Source organism: Lacerta agilis, chromosome 3 (genome assembly GCF_009819535.1).
Source record: "Lacerta agilis isolate rLacAgi1 chromosome 3, rLacAgi1.pri, whole genome shotgun sequence".
Taxonomy (NCBI): Eukaryota; Metazoa; Chordata; class Lepidosauria; order Squamata; family Lacertidae; genus Lacerta; species Lacerta agilis.
The window spans coordinates 112,534,443-112,542,275 of NC_046314.1; positions in this window are offsets into that span (position 1 = coordinate 112,534,443).

Below are 7,833 nucleotides of genomic sequence, written 5' to 3' on the forward strand. Positions count from 1 at the left end.
TTGAGCAGCGCGGGGTTTGCATCTGCCTACCGCCTCAGCCGCCCTACAGCTGAGGGGGAGATTGAGGAGAGGCTCTGAAATATACTCTGACTCGAGTGTGAATTCCATGCTCTTTATTCAGCACGTAGTAGCAAAGAATGAAACTTTCCCCAAAACGTCTGCTATATATACATTATTTACACAATGGGCCCCACGTGATTGGCTGATTCCAGGCTCCTCCTGTAGCCCAATCAGGTTGCTGATTCACTTCATCCAGGAGCCTGATTGGCTGCTCCTGCAGGACAATCAGGTCGCTGATTCACTTCCACCTGGAGCTGGATTGGGTGGCTCCTGCGGACCAACCAGACTGCTGCATTCTGGATCCTATTGTTCTAGGATTCAGCTCAGTACATAACAGGATCCACGCAGCATGCCTGGTCGTGGCTCGCCCCGCCCCCATGGGCAGTTTGTCCTGCCCCCACCCCTGGCTGCAAGACACGCATGCTGCCCCGGGCACCCGAGCGGGTAGCTACGCCACTGGCTGTCTCAGGCAGCATCGTAGCCCATATGGCTTGACGTGACCTGAGTGTGCTGTTGCCGTTGATGTTCAGCTTCAAGGCCCAATTGTTTCTCTCCATTCCTGGGTCTCTTTAAAGGGGAGCTCGGACCAGTCAACCCTTCCAAGAGAGGCCTTGTTCAACCAGAGGACTGAAGTCTCTCAGCCCCACTCACCTCACAGAGTGTTTGTTGTGGGGGAGGAAGGGAAAGGAGAACGTTAGCTGCTTTGAGACTCCTTCGGGTACTGATAAAGCGGGATATCAAATCCAAACTCCTCCTCCTCCTCCTCCTCCTCTTCTTCTTCTTCTTCTTCTTCTTCTTCTTCTTCTTCTTCTTCTTCTTCTTCTTCTTCTTCTTCTTCCTCTGCAGTGCTAGACACATGGCCACCCCGATTTCCTTGGCATGACATAACTCTCTGCAAAAGAGCTTTAGTCCAGCTGTTCAGAGCAGTCATGCGCATTTTGTCGGATGCGCCGCCAGGCCCTCTTCGCTCCTTGGGCACGGGCAGGAAGGGTTGTCAAGGACTGGCGCTGACTGACGCAGGCCTGATCCCTCCCTGCCTCGACGTTCTTGTCCTCCCGGGTACAGGACATTCCCTCCAGGAGAGGAGGGCCAAACATGGGAACGGAGCGCAGCTGTTCCTCGGATGTTACCTTGAGCTCCAGAGAACCTCCCTCCCCTCCCTTTCCTGATTTGGATGCGGTCAGCTTGTTTGCTTCTCAGAGACGCGCAGGAGTTGTCCGAGAGCCGGAGGGGGGGAGGGCGGGCGCTCGGGACCGCTGCCTGCAGATGGCCGGGTCCCATGGCCTTCACCTTGCTGCCGTGAGGGGGAGGCGGGCAGAATGGCCTTTGGGATTTGGCCGGGTTGTAAATAACATCTCCCTCCCCCAAAACTCCACAAGAAGAGCCTGGGCAAAGTGGATCTGCTCACCTAGCAGTGAGTCTGCACCTATTGACTTCAAGTAGCATCGCTGCTCGAGAAACAAATTCATCAGAAACGCCAGAAAGCTGCCTTATGCTGCTGTTTCATCAAGCTCATGGCATAAGAACACCCCAAGCAGACCCCGTCTAGCCCATCATCCTGTTCTCACAGTAGCCAACCAGATGGCTGTGTGAGACCGGCAAGCAGGATTTGAACACAGGAGCCCTCTCCCTTCCTGTGGTTCCCAGCAACTGGTATTCAGAAGCACTGTTGCCTCCGACTGTGGAGGAAGTGCAGAGCTTCCATTATGGCTAGCCTTCTCCTCCATGAATTTGTCCGTTCTGCCTTCACCCAAGTTGGTGGCCATCCCTGTTTCCTGTGGCAGGGAGTTCCCTATAAGAACATAGCCGGTACTGCAAAAGTTGGGTGCTTCCCGCTCTCTCTGCTGAGCAGTGGCAGGACCTGGGGTCCTTTGGAGAATTGAGACACGGCGGAGGCCATTGTAGCTTTAAGAAATAGGGTTTATTCACCCATTTACACCTTCAGTCTGCACAGAGGGAGTCCAGATCTTACAGCACGGTCATTTCAAGAGCGGCTGGTCCCCCACAGCAGTGCAGCCAAGGGATCTCTCCCAGATGGAGCCCAGTTTTCCCTTCTTCCCTGCAACCTTTGTTCAGGACCAGTGGCGGAGGAAGGCTCCGCGCCACCTGGGGCGGCGAAAGGAAATGCCCCGGGGGCGGGGCGGCGTGACGTCACATTGTGACATCACGACGGAGTGCACCTGTGCGAAAAGTCTGAATGGCGGGCCATTGGCGGGCCACCGCCGCTTCCGCAGCCCTCTTAAGCCGCAGAGTGGAAAGGCGGCTCGTGGGGCTGCCGAGCGCTATCGGTGGCTCCCCGCTGATCACACACAGCAGCCCCACAAGCCGCATTTTCGCTCTGCCTCCATAGTGGGGGCATAGATTTCCGGGCGGGAGTTGATCATGGTGAGGGTTTGCCAAATGTGCCTTCCTGTTAGCTCATTTCTCCCTTTTGTCCTGAGTTCAAGTGTCTTCAGAGCCCATGACACCTTTGGTAAAGGCTGTTCTCCCCTTGGAGCTCTCGCAGGCTAGCGTTTCCCAGTTGTCGGCGTTTACCAGTATACTACATTTTTTTTTTGCATTTTCAGACCTTTTAAACTTACCCCAAATAAATTCAGACAGGACTCTAATTTTGGTTTGGTTTTTGGCAGAATTTAGGCCACAACTTTATTGATTACAGCAAGTGAGTGGTTGCATAGGCTCTGGTTCGACTAGCTCCCTGCTCCGCAGGTAGTGCTGACCCAGCATAGGTCAGCCAAAGGTGAACACCTGGAATGCGGAAAGCTGGGGACCTGCTCTATCCATCATCCAAATGTCCCCCTGGACTCTGGCACGGGCACAACCCCCTCTCAGGTGTTGACCAAACCATCAAGTCCCTGGATTTCTTTAACGGAATACCCTTCACATAGGGATGGCGAGAGCGTTCTCCCATCCCTATCACCTGAACCGGAGCCTATCCGCAACCTTACAAATTGTGACGATTTGCTACACGGCAGGTAAAACCCAAATGGCAACAGCCAAGCAGGCAAGTGGGGGAAATTCCTGGCGTGCCCCTGTCCCAACGACAGATGACATACGACAGCATAGCAAGGTCAAGCGCACAAGCCCTAAAAGTAGGGAGAGGTGGGTGGGTGTTCTGATGCACGCGCCAACAAGAGGAAGCTCTGGGTCACGTGCATGGGGATTTGTAGGTCCCCCAATCTGTTTAGCTTGTGTCCCATTGGCCAGATTGAACCCAGCATCGAGAGACCTCCCGATTGGGTGTTGTGGCTGTCAATCACTCCCACCCACAACACAGGGGTTTGGTTGCCAGGTCTCACCGCAATACTTGCCCTCTTTAAGGGAGGACACAATTTAGATTTGCCTTGAGAGAGTTTTTGAACCTCCTTTGTTGTCCACCGGCATTACGCCTTCCATTCTTAAATTGGGAATAGAGTAGTTGCTTTGGAAGATGATAATCAGGCACCTGAACAACAATGGCCCTAGCTTGGCGTAGGCTAGTCCAGGAATAATAATAATAATAATAATAATAATAATAATAATAATAATAATAATATATTATTTGTACCCCACCCATCTGGCTGGGTCCCCCTAGCCACTCTGGGCGGCCTCCAACAGATATTAAAATACATTAAAATATCACAGGTTAAAAACTTCCCTAAACAGGGCTGCTTTCAGGTATTTTCTAAATGACAGGTAGTTGTTTATCTTTCTGACCCCTGATGGGAGGGTGTTCCACAGGGCGGGCGCCACTACCGAGAAGGCCCTCTGCCTGGTTCCCTGTAGCTTTGCTTCTCGCAGTGAGGGAACCGACAGAAGGCCCTCGGCACTGGATCTCTGTGTCCGGGCTGAACGATAGGGGTGGAGATGCTCCTTCAGGTATACAGGACTGAATTCCTCTGCAGCTTGTATTTCACATCCCAAATAATCAAAATCCTACCATTTATTAATTTCCAGGGTCCCCCATCTAGAACACCAGCTTTAAAAGAGGATTCAAGAAAGGGCTACTGATGGCTACCAGCAGTTATGGCTGTGCTATGTCTCTGCGGCTGCAGGCAACGATGCTTCCAAACACCAGGAGAGAGTGTTTTTGTTCCCGGTTTCTGCTTGCGGGTTTCCCACAAGTATCTGGCTGGCTGCTGCGAGAACAGAATGCCGGGCCATTGGCTTGATCCAGAGGGGCCTTCACATGCTCTTATGCCATTCGGATTTCCTCTTAGAAGTCTCCGCTGGAATGCCAGGCAGAGGAGACGAGAGAGGGCGGGAGAAAGGAGTCATAAATTACTGGCTGAAGCCACTGTCACATCAAGGCAAGGGCAGTTTATACAAGCTGCCGCAAGGTTATTAAAGATCAGAGGGTAACTAACCTCGGACACAGCTACCCCTGAAGTGTGTCGTGTCCGAGGGCGCTTGATACATGCTTGGGCTTTGACCTGGAGGCGACCCCTTCTGACCCCTGCTTTATCAGAAGGAGAGCAAGCCCCGGGGTGGGCCTGAGGACCACCTAGCGTGTAACCTGAAGGGCACGAGGAGAAGCGATAGCAAAGGATCAGCCAGTGTAGGGACTGACGGAAGGGTGGACACTTGGGAGGAAGATGCAAGGTGGTAAACTGCGAGCTGGGAAGTCTGTGGTCCGGATATTACCTTGAGCTGCTCGCTCACTCCATCGTTCTGCCCGGACACTGAGGTCCAGCGCAGAGGGCCTTCTGGCGGTTCCCTCGCTGCGAGAAGCCAAGTTACAGGGAACCAGGCAGAGGGCCTTCTCGGTGGTGGCACCTGCCCTGCGGAACGCCCTCCCACCAGATGTCAAAGAGAAAAACAACTACCAGACTTTTAGGAGACATCTGAAAGCAGTCCTGTTTAGGGAAGCTTTTAATGTTTGATGTTTCATTGTGTTTTTAATATTCTGTAGGGAGCCTCCCAGAGTGGTTGGGGAAACCCAGCCAAATGGGCAAGGAATAAATAATACATTATTATTATTATTATTATTATTATTATTATTTAATTAATTATTGTTAATTAGATGGATCATTAGTCTTATGCTCCTGTCTCACAGATGAATTCCCAGGGGGAAGGAGTTCTGTGGTCTGAATGCTACCCCTAGGAAAGCCTCTTTAAGTATGTTGAATGTTTTGCCTTGCTGCATGGACAAGGGTGAGGGAGAAATTTGTTTCCCTTTGTATTTCAATGTGGATCTGCCTAATTTGCACACACCCAAACAATTTTCCAACCAAAAAAGCAGCTGTTCTTCGAAATTTCCACTCCCCTGAATTTTGCGGGTTGCAGTTCTCCAACCGAATAATGTGCACCAAATATGCCTATGTTAAAGGAAAGATGTACCAAAAAATAATAATAATAATGCCTGTATTAGCAAAAAGGGCATACAAAATTTGTTATCCCCAGAGTGGTTAAACTGTCAATCTCTCTTCCCAGGGAACTCTGGGAACTGTAGCTGTGTGAGGAAAATAGGGCAGTTTCCTTAACATTCTGTTGGAAGCCGTCCAGAGTGGCTGGGGAAACCCAGCCAGATGGGCGGGGTATTAATAAATTATTATTATTATTATTATTATTATTATTATTATTATTATTATTATTACTCACTCATTCACGGAAGGTATAAAAATAGTATGGCAATGATGATGATGATAGTACCCCACACATCTGAGCAGCTTCCAGCACATACAGAAACATAATAAAACATCGAACATCGAACACTTCCCTACACAGGGCTGCCTTCCAATGTCTTCTAAAGGTTGTATAGCTACTTATCTCCTTGACATCTGATGGGAGAGCATTCCACAGGGCAGGTGCCACTACCGACAAGGCCCTGTGCCTGGTTCCCTGTAACCTCATTTCTGACAGTAAGGGAACTGCCAGAAGGCCCTCGGAGCTGGACCTCAGTGTCTGGGCTGGACAATGGGGGTGGAGACATTTCTTCAGGTATGTAGGGCCGAGGCTGTTGAGGGCTTTCAAGGTCAGTACCAACGCTTTTGATTGTGCTCGGAAACATACTGGGAGCCAACGTAGGTCTTTCAAGACTGGTGTTATGTGGTCTCGATGGCCAATCCCAGTCACCAGTCTAGATGCTGCATTCTGGATTAGTTGTAGTTTCCGGGTCACCTTCCAAGGTAGCCCCACGTAGAGTGTGTTGCAGTAGTCTAAGCGGGAGATAGCCAGGTCATGTAGAATGGGCGTAGCCAGGATTTCTTGGGGAGAGCAGGATTTTTTTTTTGGGGGGGGGGGGGCAGAACTGACACGATTGATCAGTTGGTGAAGTATTTCCAGTGTTTATTTCTGGGGGTACACATGCCCCTAAACATTTTGTGAATCTTTGTACTTTTGCCCATTTACTGTATTTATTTCTATGAAATGGTGATTTTCTTGAGTCAAAATGACTCTAAACATTTTTTTGAAGAAAAAAAGCACTGAGTATTTCTATTGTTTTACTTGATCTGGGGTGGTGAGGGGGGGGAAGCAGCTGCCCCCCTCTGCCTTCCCTTGGCTATGCCCATGGCATGTACCACTCTGGCAAGACAGTCTGTGGGCAGGTAGGGTCTCAGCTGCATACCAGATGGAGCTGGTAGACAGCTGCCCTGGACACAGAACTGACCTGCGCCTCCGTGGACAGCTGTGAGTCCAAAATGACTTCCGTTAGGGGCACAGCTACCCCATTCAGGAGCAGGGAATCCTCCCACACCTGGCCGCTCCCTGTCCCCCCAAAATAGTACTTCTGTCTTGTTGGGATTCAACCTTAATCCTTCTCAATAGGAACACCACAACATAAGAAGGGTCCAGTGGATCATCTTCAGAACCCAGCACGATTCTGCACTGTGCCCACCAAACCACCATTTCTGCCAGAGGCACAGTTCCTTTTCTAGGTCGTTAACTGGAAAGATGGGATTATAAAGGATGTCAACAGACATTTTTTTTTGGGGGGGAGGGATTTATTTATAACCTCTGGGACAAGTTGCTGCTATAGCTCTCACTGCTGCAGAAAAGGAACCTCTGAATACTTCCTTAAAAGCCCTCAGTTGTAATGTTCCCCCCCCCTGCAAAAAAAGTCCTGTCTAAGGTATGTGAGGTGAGAGAGACACCTAGTGGGAACTTGCAGAATAGCACCTTAGAATGCCTTTCTTTTCCTTGTGGACTGAGAGCTGGACCATAAAGAAGGCTGATCAATGAAGAATTGACGCTTTTGAATTATGCCCGATCTAAGGGGCGGTTGAGTCTCCTCTTCTCAAATACTTTCCCTTTAGGACTGGCCTGGAATAAAATCCATTTCAACTCCTGGTTGCACAGGGGACCTAATTAATAATAATAATAATAATAATAATAATAATAATAATAATAATAACAATAATAATAATAATAATAGAATCAGAGTTGGAAGAGACCACAAGGGCCATCCAGTCCAACCCCCTGCCAAGCAGGAAACACCATCAAAGCATTCCTGACAGATGGCTGTCAAGCCTCCGCTTAAAGACCTCCAAAGAAGGAGACTCTACCACACTCCTTGGCAGCAAATTCCACTGTCGGACAGCTCTTACTGTCAGGAAGTTCTTCCTAATGTTTAGGTGGAATCTTCTTTCTTGTATAAGTAATTTATTTATACCCCGCCCATCTGACTGGGTTTCCCCAGCCACTCTGGGCTGCTTTCAACCGAATATTAAAAACAACACAGCATCAAACATTAAAAACCTCCCTAAACAGGGCCGCCTTCAGTTGTCTTTTAAAAGTAAAATAGTTGCTTGTTGCCTTAATATCTGCTGGGAGGGCGTTCCACAGGGCGGGCGC